At 46.3% G+C, this 21,610-nt stretch overlaps 1 long non-coding RNA gene across 2 annotated transcripts; it reads right to left on the reverse strand.

The window, feature by feature from the left end:
* Positions 1-212: 212 nt before the first annotated feature.
* On the reverse strand, positions 213-11,743 carry LOC123333651. 2 transcript variants are annotated; one of them, XR_006551080.2, is made up of 5 exons: positions 9,213-11,743; positions 5,493-7,105; positions 2,202-4,324; positions 1,798-1,984; positions 213-1,030 (listed from the first exon to the last, which is right to left on the reverse strand). It is a non-coding gene; the product is annotated as an uncharacterized LOC123333651 (long non-coding RNA). The 2 variants fall into 2 exon arrangements; XR_006551079.2 differs by having other exon boundaries at positions 1,798-4,324.
* Between the last annotated feature and the right edge of the window lie 9,867 nt (positions 11,744-21,610).

A 21,610-nucleotide genomic window follows, 5' to 3' on the forward strand; every position in this document is an offset into this window, starting at 1 on the left:
ATGTCTTGAATTTTTAAAGAATAAGAGTTTTTATTTATTTATTTCAGCTGTGCTGTGCTGCATGTGGGATCCTAGTTCCCCAACCTGGGACCGAACCTGTGCCCCTGCAGTGGAAGTGTGTGTGTTACTTGCTCAGTTGTATCCAACTCTTTGTGACCCTGTGGACTGTAGTCCACCAGACTCCTCTGTCCATGGGATTTTCCAGACTAGAATACTGGAGTGGGTTGCCATTTCCTCCTCCAGAGGCTCTTCCTGACCCAGGGATCAAAACTGGGCCTCCTGCTTTGGCAGGCGGATTCTTTACCGTCAGAGCCAGGGAGGCACGGTGGAAGTGGGAAGCCTTAGCCACTGGGCCGCCAGGGAAGTCCCTGGCCTGGTTGGGTTTGATAGGTCTCCAGGTGGTAGTAATGTGCAGGGGACTGAGACCCTCTGATGAAGCCCAAAGCCCTCATTTAGCTCATCAGAATCAGAAAGGGCAAAGTACCTGCCCGAGGACATGTAATAAACAGTGGGGGTGGGGCCAGGCTATGAACCCTGCTCGAGGGTCCCGAGTCCTAATCCAATGCCCTTCCTATCATACAGGGCAGCTGGCACTCATGGAGACTCCCTCTGGCATTCATTTCACAGTTTAGGCACTGAGTTGGCACAGCTGGTCAAAACATTGCACGATCACCCTCGACTTTGATCAGAGAGCTTGTGTGGGGCCACCACTCCTCTCCCTGAACTCTGTCAGACCTGAGGGCAAAATGCTTTGGAGAGAGTGCCCAACTCAGTGGAAACAGATTTTGTAATGCTCAGACTGACACAGAGGGTGGTGATAAAACACAAACAAGTGTGGGGTAAAAATCTAGAAGAAAGAACCCTACCCAGAGGGGTTATTATCAGGGCTGCTCTCACCTTGCACTCTTCTGGAAACCGCCTGGCATTTCTATGCCTTTTGCCCCGATTCACAGACTCTTTCTGTCCTCATCAAGTGGTTCTGTGGGAGCATCATGGGTTTGGAGACAGACTGCCCTGGGTTCCCCTCCAGCTGTACCAATAACAGAAGTTGGAGACCAATATTATTTTTAAAAATTTATTTTAAATTGAAGGATAATTGCTTTACAATATTGTGTTAGTTTCTGCCAAACATCAACCTGAATCAGTCATAGGTATACATATTCTCCTCCCTTTTGAATCCCTCCTATCCTATCCCATCCCTCTAGGCTGTCACAGAGCACCAGGTTTGAGTTCCCTGAGTCATACAGCAAATTTCCATTGGCTATCTATTTCACATGTGGTAGTGTACATGGAGTCGGACACGACTGAGCGACTTCATTTTCACTTTTCACTTTCATGCATTGGAGAAGGAGATGGCAACCCACTCCAGTACCCTTGCCTGGAAAATCCCATGGACGGAGGAGCCTGGTAGGCTGCAGTCCATGGGATCGCAAAGAGTCGGACACGACTGAACGACTTCACTTTCACCTTTCACTTTCATGCATTGGAGAAGGAAATGGCAACCCACTCCAGTACCCTTGCCTGGAGAATCCCAGGGACGGGGGAGCCTGGTGGGCTGCCGTCTATGGGGTTGCACAGAGTCGGAGACGACTGAAGGGATTTAGTGGCGGCAGCAGCAGCAGCGGTGTACATGGGAAACCAATATTACTGAGTGCCTCCCATGAGCAGGCACTGTACTTTCATGTTCTTTGGCCTCTCTTAATACTTAGGAGAATTAATCCTGTACGGATCATTAATGCTCATTTTACAGACAAGAAAACTAAGGCTTGGGGAGGTTAAAAGCTTGCTCTAGATCACCTGGGTAGTGAATGATGGCGCTGGGATTTAAACTCAGTCTGCAGACTCCGTGCTTTCTCTCCTGGAGCACCTGCCTCCCAGCACAGGCCTCATCTATTTCACTTCAGCCAAATCTAAGCTCTTCTTCATCTGTCAAAATCCTCCTCAGCTTCTGGGACTGCAGGGACTCTCTTCCTGCCTTTGTAGCCTGAAACATAGCCTGGATTTAGCCTGGTCTGTCTGTAGCCTCCATGGTGGCTATGGAGGTCTTGACCCCAGGGTACCCCGCCCATGGGAGGAGCCCAGAAAAGTGCAGTGGTCTCTATGGCCAGCAGAGCCCTGAAATTCTCCAGCCCTGTGAGGAGACATACCAGGTGCTAGGGCAGCAGAGACCTTGCTGCATTCTGCCCCATCCAAGACCTCACCTCCCAGTGTCGTCTTCAATTCAGGAGGCTCCTCTCCTTCCCAAGAGGCTTCTTTCTGATCCAAATTCGTAACTAGGGGAAGGGAAACACAGGCCAGGATCAGCCTGTCATGAACTTACTTGGAATGGGACAGTGGACTGGCACTTTCACTTTATATGACATTTTTATTATTAACACATTACAGTAACATTGAAGGAATTTAAAGAGACAACAGTCCAAGGCACAATCCTACTCCTTTTACACCGTTGGTCTATGGATCTTTTTAACCTTCAGCCAGAGAAATACACATTTTTTTTTTACTTAGTTCTAATCACAGAGTTTACAATTTTGTGTTCTGCTTATTTTGCTTAGAAGTAGCCTACAGACATCTTTCCGTGCTCTCATCTTCATGCCGATCCATTCTAACATCGGTAGAGTCTTCTATCACATTTCTGAGGCATGGTTAAATTGTTCCCCAGTAGTTGAAGATTAATGTTCATTTTTATAAATAATCGCATGATGGACATCGTTGTCCATACATTTCTTTCGGAAGGGCAGAGGCCAGTGTTGTTGTGTGGCAGTGGGATATGAAGGGCTGGGTGGAATGGGGGGCAGAGAAACTGGAGGAAGGTCAACTTTTGTCTCAGTTTTGTCTGCACCAGCCCAGCTCACAAAGCTGGCTTCCCATTCACCATCATAGAGGCCATTAGGTCACAGTAGTGGTGGTTTAGTTACTAAATCATGTCGGCTCTGTGCGGCCCTGTAGACTGTAGCCTACCGGGCTCCTCTGTCCATGGGATTTCCCAGACAAGAATACTGGAGTGGGTGACCATTTCCTTCTCCGTGAGATCTTCTCAACCTGGGGATCAAACCCTAGTCTCCAGCATTGCAGGTGAATGCTTTACCAAATGAGCCACCAGGGAAGCCATCTTCCCTAGGTCTCAGGCATCTTGAGACTTCTGCACTGTCTCTGGCTCTGAAAACTCGGCCCTCTCCCTTGCCTATGTTTGTGAAAAGTTTGGGGAGCTAGACACCACATGCTGCAATGAAAGATCCTGCAGGCTGCAACTAAGACCTGGCACAGAGAAATAAATTTTTAAAAATAATATTTTTAAAAAAGCTTTCTTAAAAAAAAAAAAAGAAAGCAAAGGGCTAAGTGTACTTGGGGTTTTCCTCTAAACACCCGAGAGGAATTTCTTACTCCTCCCAACTGTAGTAGTCATTTTATTTTATTTATCTATTTCTTTTGGCTGCACAGCATGGCTTGTGGGATCTTAGTTGTCTAATGAGGAACTGAACCTGGGTCCCTGGCAGTAAAGGCCTGAATCCTAACCGCTGGACCACCAGGGAATTCCCATAGTTGTCATTTTTAAAGTTGATGTTGTACCTCCAACTGTGTAAGAAGCTGTAGGAAGGACGGGTCTGGACTGTACTCTACTTTGGTCTGAAGAAGTGAGGAGGTCCCCATCAGAGTGGGCTGGATGCAATGGGGGCCAAGTTCAGCTCCAAATGGTGGGTGAGAACCCAGTTGGTAAAGAAAGGGGGAAAGTTAACTTGCTCAAGGAGATGGTGGAAACTCAGGCAGGAAGATGGGCATGAGAAGGGAATGTGTGGAGTGAGTAGGGGGCCAGTGAGGAGACAGAACTCACTTGATTGGGTTTGTGTTGGGGAAAGGTGAGAAATGAGGCTGGAGACAGGGCCCCTGGACTAGCTGTTAGCCTGGGGAGTGATCCTTCTCCAGGTCTGACTTTCTCAGCTCAGAGTAGAGAACAGTGATGAGGGTAAGAGTGTTGATTACATGTGGCAATTTCCTATAATCAGGAGAGGGGAAAATATAACCTAACACTTGATTAGGCAAACAGCTGAGATTCAAGTTGCTGTGCCCAGAGCCTGAGTGAGAACAGGCTGCCTAGTGCTGTCTCAACTCAAACAACATTCTCAGATGAGCACAGTCCTGCAGAGAGTCAGGAAAGAAGCTGTAGTGTCTTGTCTCAGCCAAGGCAGACTCTTCGGGGCAGGTGATGCTCAGGCCACATGATGCTCCAAGCACCACCACAATGGATGCTTAGACAATGGGAGAAGGTCTTTCTCTGTAAAGCCGCCTCTATTCCTCACTTCTGTGGTTCCTCCAGAGACTCCAGAACCTACTAGGCAAACATGGGAAGATCAGTTTCTGGAATGGCCAGGGTTTGCTCCAGAAGCCTCTGTCACCTTGGTTCCAGTTTTCCATCACCCTTACCTTTTCTCTAGGATTAGCAATGGGGAGAGGTGGCTGGCCCCTTCTTTGGGTCCCAGCCTCTTGGGGTGTTTGCTTATTTTGGTTTTGGAACTCTGGTGTTAAGTAAAAACATAAGGGATTCCTGGCAAGGACTCAGACAAAATGAAAATTAGAAAAACAGACAAGTTTCCAAGTCTTCCCAAGAAAACAGCCCAAGCTGTGTATGGCCCCCAGAGAACATTCTTTGCCAACAGACAGCCCCAAACCACCTGCTTTTAGCTTGGGAGGCTTTCTCTGCTTGTGGTTCATGTTAGAAATTCTGACCCACATGTCCAGCTGAAACTGACTGTTGGAGGTTTCCATCTTAATGGAAACATCTCGGACTCAATAGGTCAAAGTCAAACTCGCCCCAGACCTCTGGTGTTCAATCTCTCTATCTCAGCGACTGGTACCACCGTACTCTCAGAGGCTAGAGCCAGACACACGGGTTGTACCCTTTTTTCTTCTATTATCCAGACAACAAATAACCCCCAACTCCCTGTCCTCCTCCCTACTTCTCCTGTTGCTTCCTTGGTTGAAGGCTCTCTTCCTGATCTGCCACAACGGGCTCTTCAGTGATCTTCCTACCTCTATCCTGTCCATTCTCAAAACAAGGGGAATTCATCCAAAAGACAAAGTCAGTCTTGTGCCCCACCCCACTCCCTTGGAATGCACAATGGAGAAAATAGTTGAAAACCAAGTCAGTGCAGGGCAGCATCCTCCTAAGGGTGAGGGAGGCAGGGGCATCGACTGTATCAGTGGGGAAGTAAATCTCTGTCCACCTCCCTTTCTCTTGCAGGAAGGGGTGTGGAGAATAGCTGAGAGCTGCAGAAAAAGGCTTAGTGGTCACTGATGACTCCTACTGTGAGAAAAGTAAGTAGAAGCTACAAGGCGTGTTGTGTTCAGTCAGAGAAAGTAATATAAACACATTACCTTAAAAAGAAATATTTTTCTGTTTGTTACCACGAGGGTGGCACTCTTGCCCCCATCCCTCATTCCCCCCGGTGCTCACATGCACCGCAAGCTCCCAGGTTGTGAGCTCTGATATTACTCACAGGAATGAGGATTCCACAGACGCAGTTGATTCCAGGTATCAAGGCTGGAAAAAAATTAGGATGGGTCTGGAACGTCTTGTTGTTGCCAGAAATCAAGAATGCTTTCAAGAATGTCAAGGGCAGTGCTGTAAAGACAAAGGAGCCAAACGAAGGGGCTTCTGGGCCAAGCTTTGGTCATTAGGGCATTAATTAAAACAAGTCAAGCCAGAGAAAGAATGGGTTCAAGATAATTCTCAAAACTCTCTAAGCATATGGAGTAGTGGTTTGAGAACAAAAGGGCAGTGACTGTAATGGCATATGTTGCTTTGTATTGACTTTAGTAAGTGGGGCATTTCATGTAAACAGGTCTTTTCTTTCTTCTATTAATTATATATCTGTTTACCAAGGATAGATATATTTTTGTTTCTATCTGTGAAAGCAGGAAAGAATAAATGCAGGGAACACTGAGTTAGCCAACTTGTATAAGAAAAAGTAGGCACTGTCCAGGCTGCAGTTTCCCCACTTTGGGGTGATACAGACAACTGAGTGAAGGTGGTTACCCCATGTTCCATGGGGTCCTAGAGAGGAGCCAACACTACAGACCCAGTGCCTGCTCCCTTAGGGAATGAAACTTGGAGATGGTCTTTATAAATTATAACACAACACCAGCAAGAAGATGTGCATTTTTAATAATGCTAACAGATCAGGTCAATTCATCATGATGACAGGACAATGGGCTAGGTCAATGCTGGCCAAGCAAGATGAGAATTCATCTCATTCGAGGGGGAAAATTCAATGCCGTCAAAAAGAAAACCTTCCCAAAAGGTGTGGACTTAAGAAGTCTTACTGAAGAAACAAAGAACAGTTATGAAAAGGAAGCTTCCTGACCTGATTTCGTCTCCTTTGCAACCCCTAGCCTGACATCCTGACTTAGAATGAATTGTTCAACCACCCAGATTTTGCAACTCCAGCAGTTTGAGGTGGTGCTTTTTCTTTTTCTTGTGGTCTGGTTAAATTGTTAAAATCCTTAGAAAGCTAAAAATAGTACTTGGTAAAAATCACTGAAATCCTAGGAAAGTGTCAAAACTGGCACCCCAGGAAGGTGCAGAATTCAGGAGAAGAAACAAAGTGAAATCCACAATATTAGTACTTTTATAACAGGTTTTGATGTAAGGGTATTAAACAGCTTTGGGATTGTAATATTTTGTGTATTTAATACATTGAGAGCTTTAAAGAGCATTTGCTATGTTAAATTTGTGAATTTAATTAAATGCCTGGAGGTATCACTTTAAGTGTGCAATCAGTGTTAAATGTTTGTGAAAATCCAATGTGCTAAATGAATGAATTTTTATTTATTTATTTTACCTTCGGCTGCCCTGGGTCTTCATTGCTGTGCAGGCTTCCTCTAGTTTAGGCAGGTGGGGGCTACTCTCTAGTGGCAGTGCTCGGGCTTCTCTTCTCATTGTGGGGCTTCCCTTGCTGCAGAGCACGGGCTCTAGGGCACACGGGCTTCAGCAGTCGTGGTGCAAGCACTTAGTTGCCCTGAGGGCTGTGGAATCCTCCCAGATGAGGGACAGAACCTATGTCCCCTGCATTGGCAGGCGGATTCCTAACCAATGGACCTCCAAGAAGTCCTAAATTAATGAATTAAAAAAAAAAAAAGAATTTAATTTCATGACAGTTTCAGGTCCACAGCAAAACTGTGGGAAATAGAGAATTCCCATTTACCCCTTGTACCCCAAGCAGATGCAGTCTCCCACACAGTCCACATCCCCCTCCGGAGCAGCAGGTAGAGACACAGTAATCAGTGAACCGGCCCTGACACAGCATCATCACCCAAAGCCCATTGTTTACCTTAGGGTTCACTCTTGGTGGATTGTGCTCCATGGGTTTGGACGAATGTATAAGGCTCTGCATCACCATTGTGTCACCACACAGAGTAGCTTTGCTGCCCTAAAAAACCTCTGTGCTCTGTCTATTCATCTCTCTCCCTGTGCCGGCCCTTGGCAACCACTGACCCTTTCACTGCCTCTATAATTTTGCCTTTTCCTGAATGTCATCTAGTTGAAATCATACAGTATGTAGCCTTTACAGCTAGGCTTCTTTCACTTAGTAACATGCACTTAAGCCTCGTAGCTCAGTTGGTAAAGAATCTGCCTACAATGCAGGGGACCCAGGTACGATTCCTGAGTTGGGAAGATCTCCTGGAGAAGGAAATGGCAACCCACTCCAGCAATCTTGCCTGGAGAATCCCACAGACAGAGAAGCTTGGCGGGCTGCAATCCATGGGGTCGTAAGAGTCAGACACGACTTAGAGATTAAACCACCACTGTGTCTTTTCACACCTTGATAGTTCATTATTTTTGTTTTAGTGCTGAAGGATATTCCATCATCTGGGTGTACCACAACTTATTTATCCATTTACCTACAAAGGACATCCTGGTTGCCTCTGAGTTTTGGCAATTATGAATAAAACTGCTATAAATTTTCATGTGCAGGTTTTTGTTTAGCTTCAATTCACTTGGGTAAATACCAAGGAGTACAGTTGCTGGATCATGTGGTAAAACTATGTTTAGTTTTGTAAGAAAGTGTCAAACTGCTTTCTGAAGTGGCTGAACCATTTTATACTTCCACCAGCAATGAATGAGAGTTCCCATTGCTCCACACCCTTCAAGCATTCGGGGCTGTCATCGTGCTGGATTTTGGCCATTCAGATTGATGTGTAGTGGTATCTCATTGTTTGCAATGAATTTTTTATTTATTACCTGTGTTAGTAGTGTGTGAATATTCAAAGGAATTCTGATAGTTTGAGGAATGATGATGGCTATACTTTCATAAGATTAATCAATGGGCATTGATTAATCAGGTGTAAAGAGTAGTCAGTGTTCCTCCCAGAGGCCCTTCGGAGTTGAAATAGCCATCGATAGACTGAATATGTACTGAACATTGCAGGCCTGGGTGAGGGGTGGCAAAAAAGGACCAAATTGCTCTCTGTGATAGGATTTGATGGGGGAGGTGAGTGGTGTGGTGTTAAGGGCAGACGGAGTCAGTCAAGGTTGGAGACAGAGGGACAAAGAATTATGGAAGGAGACCAAACCCGGGATGGTGGAAATGGCTACGGAAAAATTTAAGAACGGACAGTTTAATATTTCTTTGGATGTAATTAGCATCTCTGTGATGTAGACCTTCTCCATTTCCACAAATTGGCTACATTATGTGAGTGAGCATTTTTTTTGTGTGGAACTCCAGGAAAAGTGACTGAGCTCAATGCCTGTGTCTGTGGGGTAGGGAGAAGGAACAACTATCAGCAGGAAGGTGAGGGAGACTGAGTTACCTGATGCTGCCCCTCTACCTAAGGACTTTGTAGGGATTTTGTGGCAGCCAACGAGTTTGGGAGGGTAGGGTTTATATGCGACTTGTGATAAACTACGGTGTTGGAGCTAGGCCTTTATCAGCTGGCAAACTAATTGTTAAAATTTCAGGAATTCTTGTGAGTTGGTTGTCAAACCACTGGTAGATTGAAATCTGCCATGGAGGGAAGTATTTACACCACTGAAATTGGCACAGACATTACACATCACCAACTTGTCCAACTCTTCCCCCAGCTGCTTGTTAAGCATTGACTCAGACGGCCGCTTCCGGTCTGGCTCCGGGCCTCTCTCCAGGCTCAGCTCACACACCGGAAGTGCCGAATGGACCACTATTTCTGTCCCTGTTTTTCTGCGAATTCTGCCCCCTTACCCTGGCTTCAATTTTCAAGATTCAAGTCCAGCGTCATTTCCTGGGGAAAAGACTCCTCTCTGCAGCTGCTGAGTCACGGTGGGGCCGAGAGGAGGGAGATGCTGTCTTTGAAACTGGAGGGGAAATTCTCCGGAGCTCCCTGGATGGGGTGAGGTGAAGGGCAGCTCGAGCAGGGCCTGCTGACGGTGCAGAGAATGATCAAGAAGCCGCCCTCCTGAGCGCGGAGGCCTGGAGCTTCTTTCTGCGTGGCAGGAGGGCGCTGGCCTGTGGTCTCTCTCAGTGGGGGCGGGAGGAACCGATCTCTCAGCATGAAATGGTGGCCTGGCCTCTGGGAAGGCTCCCAGCAGTCAACGCCCAGGCCAGGCCTGGCCGTCTGCTCCCCCAGCTGCTGCTCCCAGCTGGAGCCATTTTCCGACCCCAAAGACTTGTCAGCAGGACTGGAAATGGTGACTTGAATGAAAATTTCAAACCGCGAGGAAACTGTTTAGGGCTGCAGAGAGAAGTGCCGCCCTCAGGGTTTTTACAGGGGTCTCTAGTCCCTGAAGAGGACCCTTGTCTCAGGGTGTTCACAAGCCACTCCTGCCCCCAGCTCCATCCATTTTTTGGCGGGGGAGGAAGGCGGGAAAGGGTGGTAAAAGATCGACAGAAAAATGGGAAGATGCCTGCTGAGCCCGGCCTCAGGAACCTGCAGGAACAGGAAACCGGGCTGCTGGCCCCTGGATGAGGCTGGGTCACCGAGGACAGCAGTGATGTGGGCGAAGGGCAGGCAGGAGGGTCAGGTGGGCTGGCAGAGAATGTTCCCTGACACTCCAGTTTCTTACTCTCAAAGCAGTGCCCCATCATAAACACTCTTTACTTTAGAACCCTAAATTTCATTTTAAAATTCTTATTGATGATGATTATAAAATACACAAGCCAGTCTTCTGGTGCTGATGGGACCTTGTCCCCATGCCCAGCAGGAGATGGCTTAGAATGCAGTGAAACCAACATTAGAATGCAGGGAACCAACCCAGGTAAGTCAGCTCACACCCCGCTGGGCCAGAAGCCCTACCCAGGAGCCTGTCCCGACCCTGCGCTTTCTGGTCAGGATGTGTCCTTCACGGCCTCACCTCTCTGGTTTTATATTTCCCTGAGTGGCCAAGAATTACTTCCCTGGAAAGCCCAGCATCTGTTTTTCCTGCACCGCTGGTGCCCAAGCCAGCCTGCTGTTCTGACATCACTGCTCTCTCCTGGGAACTGCTCCCGGGGGGTTGACTTGGTAGCTTGCAGAAACCCCGTTGCTCAAAACAACCCATCTCTGTGCCAGGGGTGCCTGCCAGGGGAGACCTGGGAACATGAAATTCCTTAGCAGGTTTGCTTGAGGGCTGAAAGCAACTGAATGGCTTTATAGGATCGCATCAAGCCCTTGTTATTTCGGCCTGAGAAACTGAAGTATTCTATGTTTCCTTGTGTCTTCCTTCCCTCTTCTCCTGTGACTAAAGTGGGCACTAAAATAGGTCTCCGTCTTGCTGTCTCCACTGAAACAAGCCAAGGGACTGAGGATGGAATTCCCTTTATGATTTGTGGACACAGTGTCCTTCTCGGTGCCTCTTGACATAGGTTACAGTCAAACAGCTGCTGGGCACTTTCTGAGGGCTAGCTATTATGCTAAGCCATGCAGGCACCAACTCATGTATTCAATTCCATGATCTTACGAGGAAGGGAAGTCTTTTTTTTTTTTTCAATTTATTTATTTGGCTGTAGTAGGTCTTAGTTGTGGCATGTGGGATCTAGTTCCCTGACCAGGGATCAAACCTGGGTTGCCAGCATTGGGACTGAGGAGTCTTAGCCACTGGATAACCTGGGAAGTCCTAGAAGGGAAGTATTGGGTTGGCCAAAAAGTTCGTTTGGATTTTTCTATAAGATGTTATGGGAAATACTATTACTTTTACTACAATACTATACTGTTACTACTATACTATTATTATCACCATTTTTCAGGTGAGAAAAGTATGAGTCAGAAAGTTATGAAACTGGCAGCATAGCTCACAAGTTGTAGAGCCAGGATTTAAACTAAAATCTTTCAGACTTGGGGATGCAACACTGCTTTCCAGCAACTCATTATTTCAGTCTGATTCTAAAGTTCAAGTCTTTGGACAATAGACAAACCTCACAGTATCAGTCTCTTTTGGAGAAAGTAAAAAAAAAAAAAAGCCATCCCAAGGATATTTCTATCAACACGTTGACAAAAGGTGAAACTAAGTGCATGTTTGCCAGCTACTGACAGACGCTGGACTTCTGCCTTGTTTCCTCTCTACAACCTGTGTTTTCCTGTCTCTCCTCACCTGGGAAGTATTATGTTGAGCCATCTGAAATCAATGTTACTGTAAGTAAAACAGGAAAATATCCGCAATTTCATGTGATTTAGCCCAATCATCGGAGAAGGCAATGGCACCCCACTCCAGTACTCTTGCCTGGAAAATCCCATGGACGGAGGAGCCTGGTAGGCTGCAGTCCATGGGGTCGCTAAAAGTTGGACACGACTGAGCGACTTCACTCTCACTTCTCACTTGCGTGCATTGGAGAGGGAAATGGCAACTCACTCCAGTGTTCTTGCCTGGAGAATCCCAGGGACGGGGGAGCCTGGTGGGCTGCCGTCTATGGGGTAGCACGAAGTCGGACACGACTGAAGTGACTTAGCAGCAGCAGCCCAATCATAGACAATGCAACTTGAAAAGCCTTTATTATCTTTACTATTCCACCTCTCTCTATCCTCAATCAACAATATTTCTTGTCCAAATTTTACTCTCACTTCAAGTTTCAGCTTAAATAATGCTCTCTCTCCCAGGAAGTCTTTGCTGACTTCCCATCTGGAAATCATCTTCCCAAAACTCGCATGGCACCTTGTTTGCCTCTCTGTCACCGTTTTCCAGGCATCATGGTTATTTGCCTACGTGTGTACATGTCTTGTTTTTCTGGTGTGGAGCCATGTCTAATTTATCCCTACCTAACTGGCTCCCCTGGAGAAGGGAAAGGCTACCCACTCCAGTATTCTGGCCTGGAGAATTCCGTTGACTGTATAGTCCATGGGGTCACAAAGAGTCAGACACAATTGAGTGACTTTCAACTGGCTCCTGGCATAGTATATAGCACACTATAGGTGCCTGTTAAGAGTTGGTGGAGCTCCACTATGTGACTTCCTTCTCCTTGGAGGGACATGCCTGTACCAGGGCTCCATCCTATAGCTTATAGGAGAATCTGAGGTGGGGGCAACAATCCTCCCTGCCCCACCCTCCCACTCCTGACCTTCACAACCTCCCCATCCCCACCCCCACCTCTGCGCTCTCCTGGGAAGGGCCTGGTGAAGATGCACCTTTGGCCCTGCTGTTAATTCAAAACCTTGGGTGCTTCCCTGAATGTTGTCAGAAACAGACCCCCAGTACTCAGAGGGCAGGGAAAGACTAGGAAAGAGGCGGGCCATTGCAGATTAAATTGGTAGGTGGCAGATTTGATAAATGAGGGGACTGACATATAAGGCTTGTCTTGGGCAGCTTCAAGAAGAGTCGATCTTTGCACATTCCCTGCCAGAATCTTAAAAGTTTATACAGAGGGCTTAGCTGGGTTGAGTCACATATACTGTCCAGATGGTCTCAACAACAGCTCACTATTTCAAGGCTGTGTCCTTGGGCAGCTCCTAGTGCAGGGACCAGGGGAGAGGTGAGGGGTCTTTGATTCCCACATCTTCCTGATGACCTCCTCCAATGCCTGCTTGAGTAGACAGGGGCCCAGGAGCCTTCTCTGGACCAGACTTAATGCAAAGATCAAGTGAGGATGACTCCAAGTGTGCCAGAGACAAGGCCCTCCTAATGCTATTCTTCCAACCCTGGCTTGATGGGCAAAGCCATGAGTCATGGTTTTGGTCACTGTGTCCAGTCTTAGGACGTGCCACTGAGTCAGAAGACAGGTTGCTCTGCTCTTTCTCCCGCTGACGACCCTCTGGAAAGGAGTGCCTGGCAGCCCAGGCCTGGTTAAAGTGGAAGGGGTTAGTGAGTGTGTTACTTCCTCCTGAGGAGAAATCCGCACATACTGAGTCTGCTTTCTCTCCAGAGAAGGTGGATAGTGGTAGACTGCAGACCCTTGAGTAGCTCATCTTAAACTCAGCAGAGCTTCAGTTTCCACATTTCTCCTGGTTTCCCCTCTCTTCCTTTCTGAAAGCATGATTGGAAAATGGAGGAGGCAGAATTTTTTTTAATGAATGACAATCTCCATTTTTCTGTGGGCAATTGCCCAGGGCAGACTCGGGAGCCAGGCCAGTGGAGCCAAAGTGCTGAAGAAATAAGGCGGTGAGGGCGAAGAACCCAGGAAGAGAGTCTGTCTCCTGGGTCTTCAACATGCCAAACATATGGCCTTGGGCAGCAGCTCCCCCACCAGCCCTCCATTATCACGTACCTCACTTTCACTACCAGAAAAAGGAGGAAGAATAAATGGTTCCTCTCTTTCAGACTTGCCTGGAGGATAAATTAGAGTGCAGAGGATGCAGGTGGTACTTCTGAAGACAATTTGAAGTCACAACATCCACCCCCAAACAGATACAGAAATGCTCTGAAAAATCAGAGAGCCGTATAAATGTAAGGGATCGATATTATCCATCCACTCCTTACCTCATACATTGAACACCTGGGACCTGTCGGGCAATGTGAGCAGTGCTGGGGCACAAAGGTGAGAGGTCCTAATCCTCAAGGAGGTCAGAGAGCAGTGTGGGAGATGGACAGACGGACACACACACAAATAACCAACACTAGACTTAAAGACACAGGTACAGGTGGATGTGAGAGAGACTGGGTGTTGAGGTCCAGTAAAGCAAAGACTCCTTGGAGAAGGCGGCCCCAGCAGAAAGTTGAGGGGTAGGAGTTTACTAGGGGAAAATGGTTAGTGTGGGAGGGAAGGGCCTTCCAAGCACAGAAGTACAAGCACAGGTGATGTTTGGAGGTCTCTGGTGTACACAGTTGGGGGGAAGGGTGCAGGGCCAGGGGCTCTGAGAGAGGGCAGGGCAGGTCACAGAGGGCCTGGTAAGCCATGTGAGGAACTGCAGCATGCTCTGGAAATAGAGGATGTCATTGAAGGCTTGAAGCAGGTGAGTGCTGAGACCAGGCGTGGGGTATAGGGCACATGTGGCTGCAGTGTGCCCTGGAGGACTGCCACGCTGCAGCCTCCAGGACAGAGCCTGCTGAGGAGACAGTGCCATCAGCATGGAAGCGAGATCATGGGAGACCCACATCAAGGCAGCAGAGGATGGGAAGCCTGTGTGGCCAGAGGCAGAGAAATGTCAGAAGTATTAAGGATGCTTAATGAATGAAGATAAAGTGAGCGGAGCTGGGGAAGATGGGAGGCGGGGAGGAGCACTGAGTAAGTGCGGCTGTGCAGATCCAGTGCCACTCTCAGAACTGGGGATGCAGGAGGGCATCAGGTTGTGGTGGAAGATGAAGAGTTCTGAGTATCTTGAGCTTCTTTCAAGTGAGAAATAGCGTTCCCTTTCTTTATACCAGTAATTTGTTTCATTGCATTTTGCTTTGTTGCAATAAAAATTCAGGTCATATAGAAAAGTATAGAAATGAATAAAATTTCCTCTCGATTCTACCACTTGGAGATAATCAACATATTGATGAATATTCTTCCAATTTTTTCTGATATTTTAATTGTTATTGTTTAGTCCTTTTGTCCTGTTTGACTCTTTGCAACCCCATGGACTGTAGCCCGGCAGGTTCCTCTGTCCATGGGGTTCTTCAGGCAAGAATATTGTAGTGGGTTGTCATTTCCTACTCCAGGAAATCTTCCCGACTCAGGGATTGAACCTGAGTCTCTTGTGTCTCCTGTATTGGCAGGTAGATTCTTTACCACTGTGATAAATGATTATTTTTTAAAATTTGAAATAGAGTATATTACTGTTTTTAAAACTTTTGTTGCCCAGCTGTACCCTAGATCAATACAATCAGAGTCGCTGTGGGTTGGGGACTAGGCATCAGTGCTTTTTAAGGCTTCCTGATGATTCTAACGAGTAGCCAGTATTGAGAACAAGAGCCCTTAAAGATGAGATAGTACCAGACAGCAGAGCACAGGCAGCTTCTTATTGATTCCATGCTGCTCCTAAAGGCTCCATAAAGAACCCTAAATCTATGTATTAACAGGAGTCAGTGACCATAAGGTATCATAGACTTCTCCCTCATGCAATCAGACCGAGTCATGATTCAAAGAACTGAGGAAAAGCCTGTATTTTTAGATATTCTGCTCAAACCCAATGGATGCTTCGCCCTGGTGTGGAGTCACTTCAGTGGTCCGATTAATACATTAACACCTCAAGATGGGGCCTCTAAAGCTGGTCAGTGGCAATGAGCATGTCATCAATCACAGAGCAATGTTAACTTCAGAATCTAATAAGGAAAGGGATTCTGAACTCTTGGAACAGGCCTTCACCCTCCTAGAGAAAGAAAAGAAGGTGAAGAGGGAAAAGAGAGCCTCCGGTTCACATTAGAGTTTCGAGTCCAAGAATTGTAAACATGAATACACTGCCAAATCTCACTCTAAATATATTCCAATGATCTCATGTTTTCATATGCAGTGGAATCAAAAGAGGCATTTTTATTCATCTTGGATGACAGCATCTTGAGCTTTTATGGGAGCGTCCTAGTGGGATTCTTTTAACCAAGAGGGGCCAGTCAATACTCCAGCCATTTCAAATCACCACAACGGGCGCGTTAAGTGCCCTGAATGATAATTCTTTATCTTCTTGCAGCTTGGACCCTCAAAAGTAACCCCGAATATCAGCAGCAGACCCCCCCACCCCATGGGGGAAAAGTCTCCAATCAGAGATCCTCTGAGGCGAGCCAAGAGTGGTTTTGGAGGGAGCAGTGCATATTTTGAGGTGATTAACATTTTGGTTTTGGCCTCTTCATCTGTATGAGCCTCATCTGTTACTCGTTTTCTCTTTGGCCAATGAGACCGCATCCAATGTCCCGCAGGAGAAGGCTGGAAATTTTTCTGAAAGCCCTTTTAGGTGAAGCCCAGTGAGAGGGCAAGTGAAGCTTCACTCCTTTTATGGCCGTACCTCAACATGAGAGGGAGGGAGGCAGAGGGATATCATCTCTGTTCCCCTGAGACAGAGCCTGTGTGCGCCTCAGCACTAACTGAACAGAGTCGATCCTAAAACTGGCGACACCCTCAGTGACCCCTACCTAGGATGACAGGACCCTTCAGTACCCCTCAACCCCCTGCCAACCCAGACCCGCCTTCACCCCCCTGCCCCACCCCACTCTGGAGTCTTCCCTTCTGCCCTGTCAGAGCATAAATCAAGCAGCAGGGTAGCTTGGAAATATGACGAATACCTTGGCTGGCTCCAGCTTGAAAAGACAAGTGGGGAGAGGGAATCTAAAGTAACCAGGTTTGGCTGCAAGTGTGGCCAGAATTCAGTGTTCCTGGAGCTGGCCCCAGTGGCTCGGAGGGCTGGGTGCTGCCAGAGGCGTCTTCCCTGGGGGTAGCCCCAGAGCTCCACATTTGGAGGAGGAGGAGAGCGCTTTGGTGTCCGTCAAGAACAGTATTCAGGAATCCTGGGACACTCCCTGAGTCCTCACTGTGAGCACTGAGACGAGGCGGACGGGTGGGGAGAGCTTTTCCTCCGCTGGGAGGGCCCTTGTCATGGCCCCAGGTTCGGATGTTGCTGTTTCCACAGGGAGCTTGCCCACAGTTGCTGTGTGTGATGTTCGTGTGTGTGGGTGTGCACATCAGGGGCCGGCGAGGTGAGAGAGCCCCCAGAGCCCTTCTGAGGACCTAGGTCGACGGTGCCTCTAGGTCCTTGGTGTCACCCTCCTGCCTGCCAAGCAGATGGTCATCACAGGGCCCCGCAGCGGGCAGCTCCTGAGTGTCCACAGAGTTGTGGCTGCACTTGACAGGGTTCAGGCTTCAGGAGCTTCAGTGCAGAGACTCTTTTTGATTTGGTTTGTTTTGTTCTTGAGACTTGTGATGAGATTCTTCCAGTGGCCAACAGAAAAGAGATGTCTAGGCCATTGCCCAGAGTGGTGGGGCCACAGTGACACTTCTCTGAGACGAGCTGTGGCAGAGATTTGGTCCCAGTCTCTGAGCACACACGTATCAGAAGGGCTGCCTCCCTCAAACTGGTAATCACATTAAAATGAGTCACTCCTCTCTCCAATCCCCATACCTAAAAGCACTTCCCCCCACCCAGGCAATGCTTTATTGGGGATCCTGCTGCAGCAGGGGTGAGTGAGAACAAACAACAAGTTTCCTTGCTTGCTTGCTCACTGGGGGTGGGGCGAGCCTGTTCCTTATATGGGGTGAGGATAGGAGTGTGTCCAGGGGTCAGGCTGGAAGGGTGGGGTGGCTTCGGTGTTTTGCCCACTGCTTTGGTGGTGTTGAGTGCAGGGGGCATGCTCAGTCCCCTGCTTTTGAATTCTCGAGGCCACAATACTGGAGTGGGTAACCTTTCCCTTCCCCAGGGGATCTTCCTAACCCAGGGATTGAACCCAGGTCTCCCACATTGCAGGCTGATTCTTTACCAGCGGAGCCACAAGGGAAGCCCAAGGATACTGGAGTGGGTAGCCTGTCCCTTCTCCAGCGGATCTTCACAACCCAGGAAACGAACTGGGGTCTCCTGCATTGCAGGCAGATTCTTTACCAACTGAGCTATCAGGAAAGCCCTTGCTCCCTACACCCTGCTCTAAAAGCATCTTTCTAATGCCTTTTTTGGTTTGTTTTTTTAAGGGAAGAAGCCCAATGAGACCCTCCCTGCAAGAAGCCTGAACATTATCACCACCCCTCTCCTCTGTCCCCTCAAAGGCCTCTCCTGACCACAGTGTTAGTCCTGAGTTGGCTGGTAAAACAATTAGCTTTCCTCAGGGCATGGGCGGATCACCAAGTCAGGCCTCCAAGCAGGGGTTTCCTGTCACCAAAGCCACAATAATGCAAATCCATTTTTTATTAGGAGAAAATAAAACTCACAAGTGACATCAACTGAAAAATGTTCTTTGAGAGCAAGTTATTCCCATTTAAAGCTAAGCACATGACAGCTGGTGACTTTTAATGGAAAGTAAAATTTGTTGGTCTGAATTACTATCAAACCACTTGAGAATTTGTGTTTTTAATTTTTCTTTTTGGAGAAAGGCAGTGCTTTGGCGTCCAGAAGAGCAGAGGAGGGATGGAAAGGTCTAGTCTTGTCTCTGATTGTGGCCTTAAAAGACCCTGGACAATCTTTGGCAAAATCATGGTACAACATCTCTAGGTACATTAATTTCCTTCACCTTTTACTTAAAGCTCATTTAAGAAGCTGGTTAGAAACAAACCTCTCTGTTCTAGAATTCATTTGGGCTCTGTACCAAAACAATTGTATGTGTCCCAAAACCTGTCTACCATTTCCCTATTTAATGGAAAATATCTGGTACAAAAGAACCCAGTGGTATTTGCTATGGACTGAATGTATGTGTCCTCCCCAAATTCATAGTTTGAAAGTGAAAGAAATTGAAAGTGAAGTCGCTCAGTACATCCGACTCTTTGCCACCCCATGGACTGTAGCCTACCAGGCTCCTCTGTCCATGGGATTTTCCAGGCAATAGTACTAGAGTGGACTGCTATTTCCTTCTCCAGGGGATCTTCCCGACCCAGGGATTGAACCTGGGTCTCCCGCATTGTAGACAGACGCTTTACCCTCTGAGCCACCAGGGAAATCCCTATAGTTTGAAATCTTAACTAATATGATGGTAGCTGGAGGAGAAGCTTTAGGGACATAATTAGGTTTAGATGAGGTCATGAGGGAGAGGCCCCTGTGATGGGATTAGTGCCTTTTTAAGAATGGGAAGAGACTAGAACTCACCCCTCTCTCTCCAAGAAGCCCACTGTCTGCCGCCAGAGCTCTCACTAGAAATAGAATCTGTTGGCACCTTAATCTTGGACTTCTTAGCCTCAAGAACTATAAGAAATAAATTACTGCTATTTAAACCAGTCAAGCTGTTAGGAGCTCTGTTACCACAAACTCCAGGGGATCAGCTATCTGTATACTTGAGCTGCATCAGACATAAAAGAACCATGTGAGACAGCCTCTGTATGACCAAATTTGTTTCAGGACAGTATAAATTCAGTTCCTCTTTCCCTCCAGAGTCTTCTAGCACTTTCAGATTCTAACACACATTTGCTATCTTTGTGGGCAGTATAGAGAGCACCTCCAGAATTTGGGGACATGGTCAGAAGGAGTCAGGAATTGAAGAAGAATGCTACTAGAACCCTCATAATACACCTGAGATTAACCACTTGCAGATGTGACCTGTCTCAGGTAGGTTTTGCATATGCATTGTTGAGGATTTCATGGTTTGCTACATTAAGGTTCAGTTCAGGTCAGTCGCTCAGTCGTGTCCAACTCTTTGCGACCCCATGAATCGCAGCACGCCAGGCCTCCCTGTCCATCACAAACTCCCGATAAGTTTAGATAACTCAAAATTTATTGGAAAACGGAATTATATAAAGAAACGACAAACTAGATTGTAATAAGGTCATGTTATGTGAAGAGAATTAAATGGGTAGACATGAATAGCCCTGTATTGAGCCTAGAAAAAGGGGGTTAAAGAATAATCACATTGGTATTTATCCAGGAGTGTTGAAAGAATGGTAGAGAGGGCATTCCAAACTCTTCCAGAATCTGAGACACACACCCCTTAAAACGTTTTCCCTGATTTCTGCTTAACAAGTACTTTTCATCAAGTTTGATGCTGTTAGATGTGTATACATTAGGATTGTCGGGTCTTCTTAGAGTAGTGACCCCTTGTTCATTATGTGTCCTTCTTTATCCCTGATAACTTTCTTGCTTTGAAATCTGCTCTGATGCAAATTAAAGAGCCACTCCTTTGATTAGTGTTAGAATGGTATATCTACATGTGTCTTTATACTTAGTGCATTTCTTGTAGACAACCACTTGTTTGTTTCTTGTATTTTTATCTACTTTGGCAATTTTTGTCTTTTAATTAGTGCATGCAGACTACTGACATTCAAAGGGATTATTGATATGGTTGGATTAATATCTATTTTATTTGATACTGTTCTCAATTTGTTGCCCATGTTCCTTGAGGTTATTTGTCTTCCACTTTTTCTGCCTTTTGCAGTTTCAACTGAGCATTTTATATGATTCCATTTTCTCTTTCTTGGGATATCAGTTATACTTTTCTTTTTTTAGTGGTTGCACTAGAGTCAGAATACACATTTACAATTAATACAAGCTCATTTTCAAATAACACTATACAATTTCTTGGGTCATGTGAATGACTAATATAAGGAAATAATCCTAATTCCTCCCTGTCCCTTGTATCACTGATGTCACTCATTTCACTTATTATATAAGCATATTACATATATATATATATACACATACACACACACATAGGTATATGTGTATGTATGTATATACATATATATAAGATGTATAAGGGCTTCCCTGGTGGCTTAGATGGTAAAGCGTCTGCCTATAATGAGGGAGACCCAGGTTTGATCCCTGGGTGGGGAAGATCCCCTGGAGAAGGAAATGGCAACCCACTCCAGTATTCTTGCTTGGAGAATTCCGCGGATTGAGGAGCCTGGTATAGGGGTTGCAAAGAGTCGGACACAAGCGACCGACTTCACTTCAAGATGTATATATATGATAGATACATAAGCATTCATAATCAAATATTGTTCCTATTATTATTTTGAACAGGCTATTAGATCACTTAAGGAAAATAAAAAGTTTTTATAAAAAGTTTTATCATTATTCCTTCTTTGATGCTATTTCATTTTTTATGTAGAGCTGAGTTTCTGATCTATGTCAATTTTCTTCTTTTCAAAGAACTTTTAACTTTTCTTCCAAGGCAGGTCTGCAGGCAACACATTCCCTCAGTTTTGTTTGTCTAAGAAAGTCTATTTCTCAGTTATTTCTGAAGGATAATTCTTCAGAGTACAGAATTCTAGGTTGGTAGTTTTTCCCTCTCAAAACTTTTAATGTTTAACTCCACTCTCTTCTTGCTTGCATGGTTTCTGTGAAGAAGTGAGATTGATTCTTGTCTCTGATCCTCCTTAGGTAAGGTGTTTTTCTTCTGTTTCTTTCAGTATTTTTTCTTTACCTTTGCTTTCCAATAATTTGAAAATATATGCTCAGCTGTAGTTTTTCTGAGACATTCCTCTTGCTTGGTGTTCTCTGAGCTTCCTGGATCTGTGACTTGGTATCTAGCATTTGGGGGAAATTTTGTTCTTGTTTCAATATTTCTTCTGTTCCTTTTTCTCCTCTCCTTCTGGCATTTGTGTTACTCAGTTATATCTTTTGTAGTTGTCCAGAGACCCCAGATATTCTGGATTTTTTTTTCCTTAAGTTTTTCTTCTCTTTGCTTTTCAGTTTT

Source organism: Bubalus bubalis, chromosome 5 (genome assembly GCF_019923935.1).
Source record: "Bubalus bubalis isolate 160015118507 breed Murrah chromosome 5, NDDB_SH_1, whole genome shotgun sequence".
NCBI lineage: Eukaryota > Metazoa > Chordata > Mammalia > Artiodactyla > Bovidae > Bubalus > Bubalus bubalis.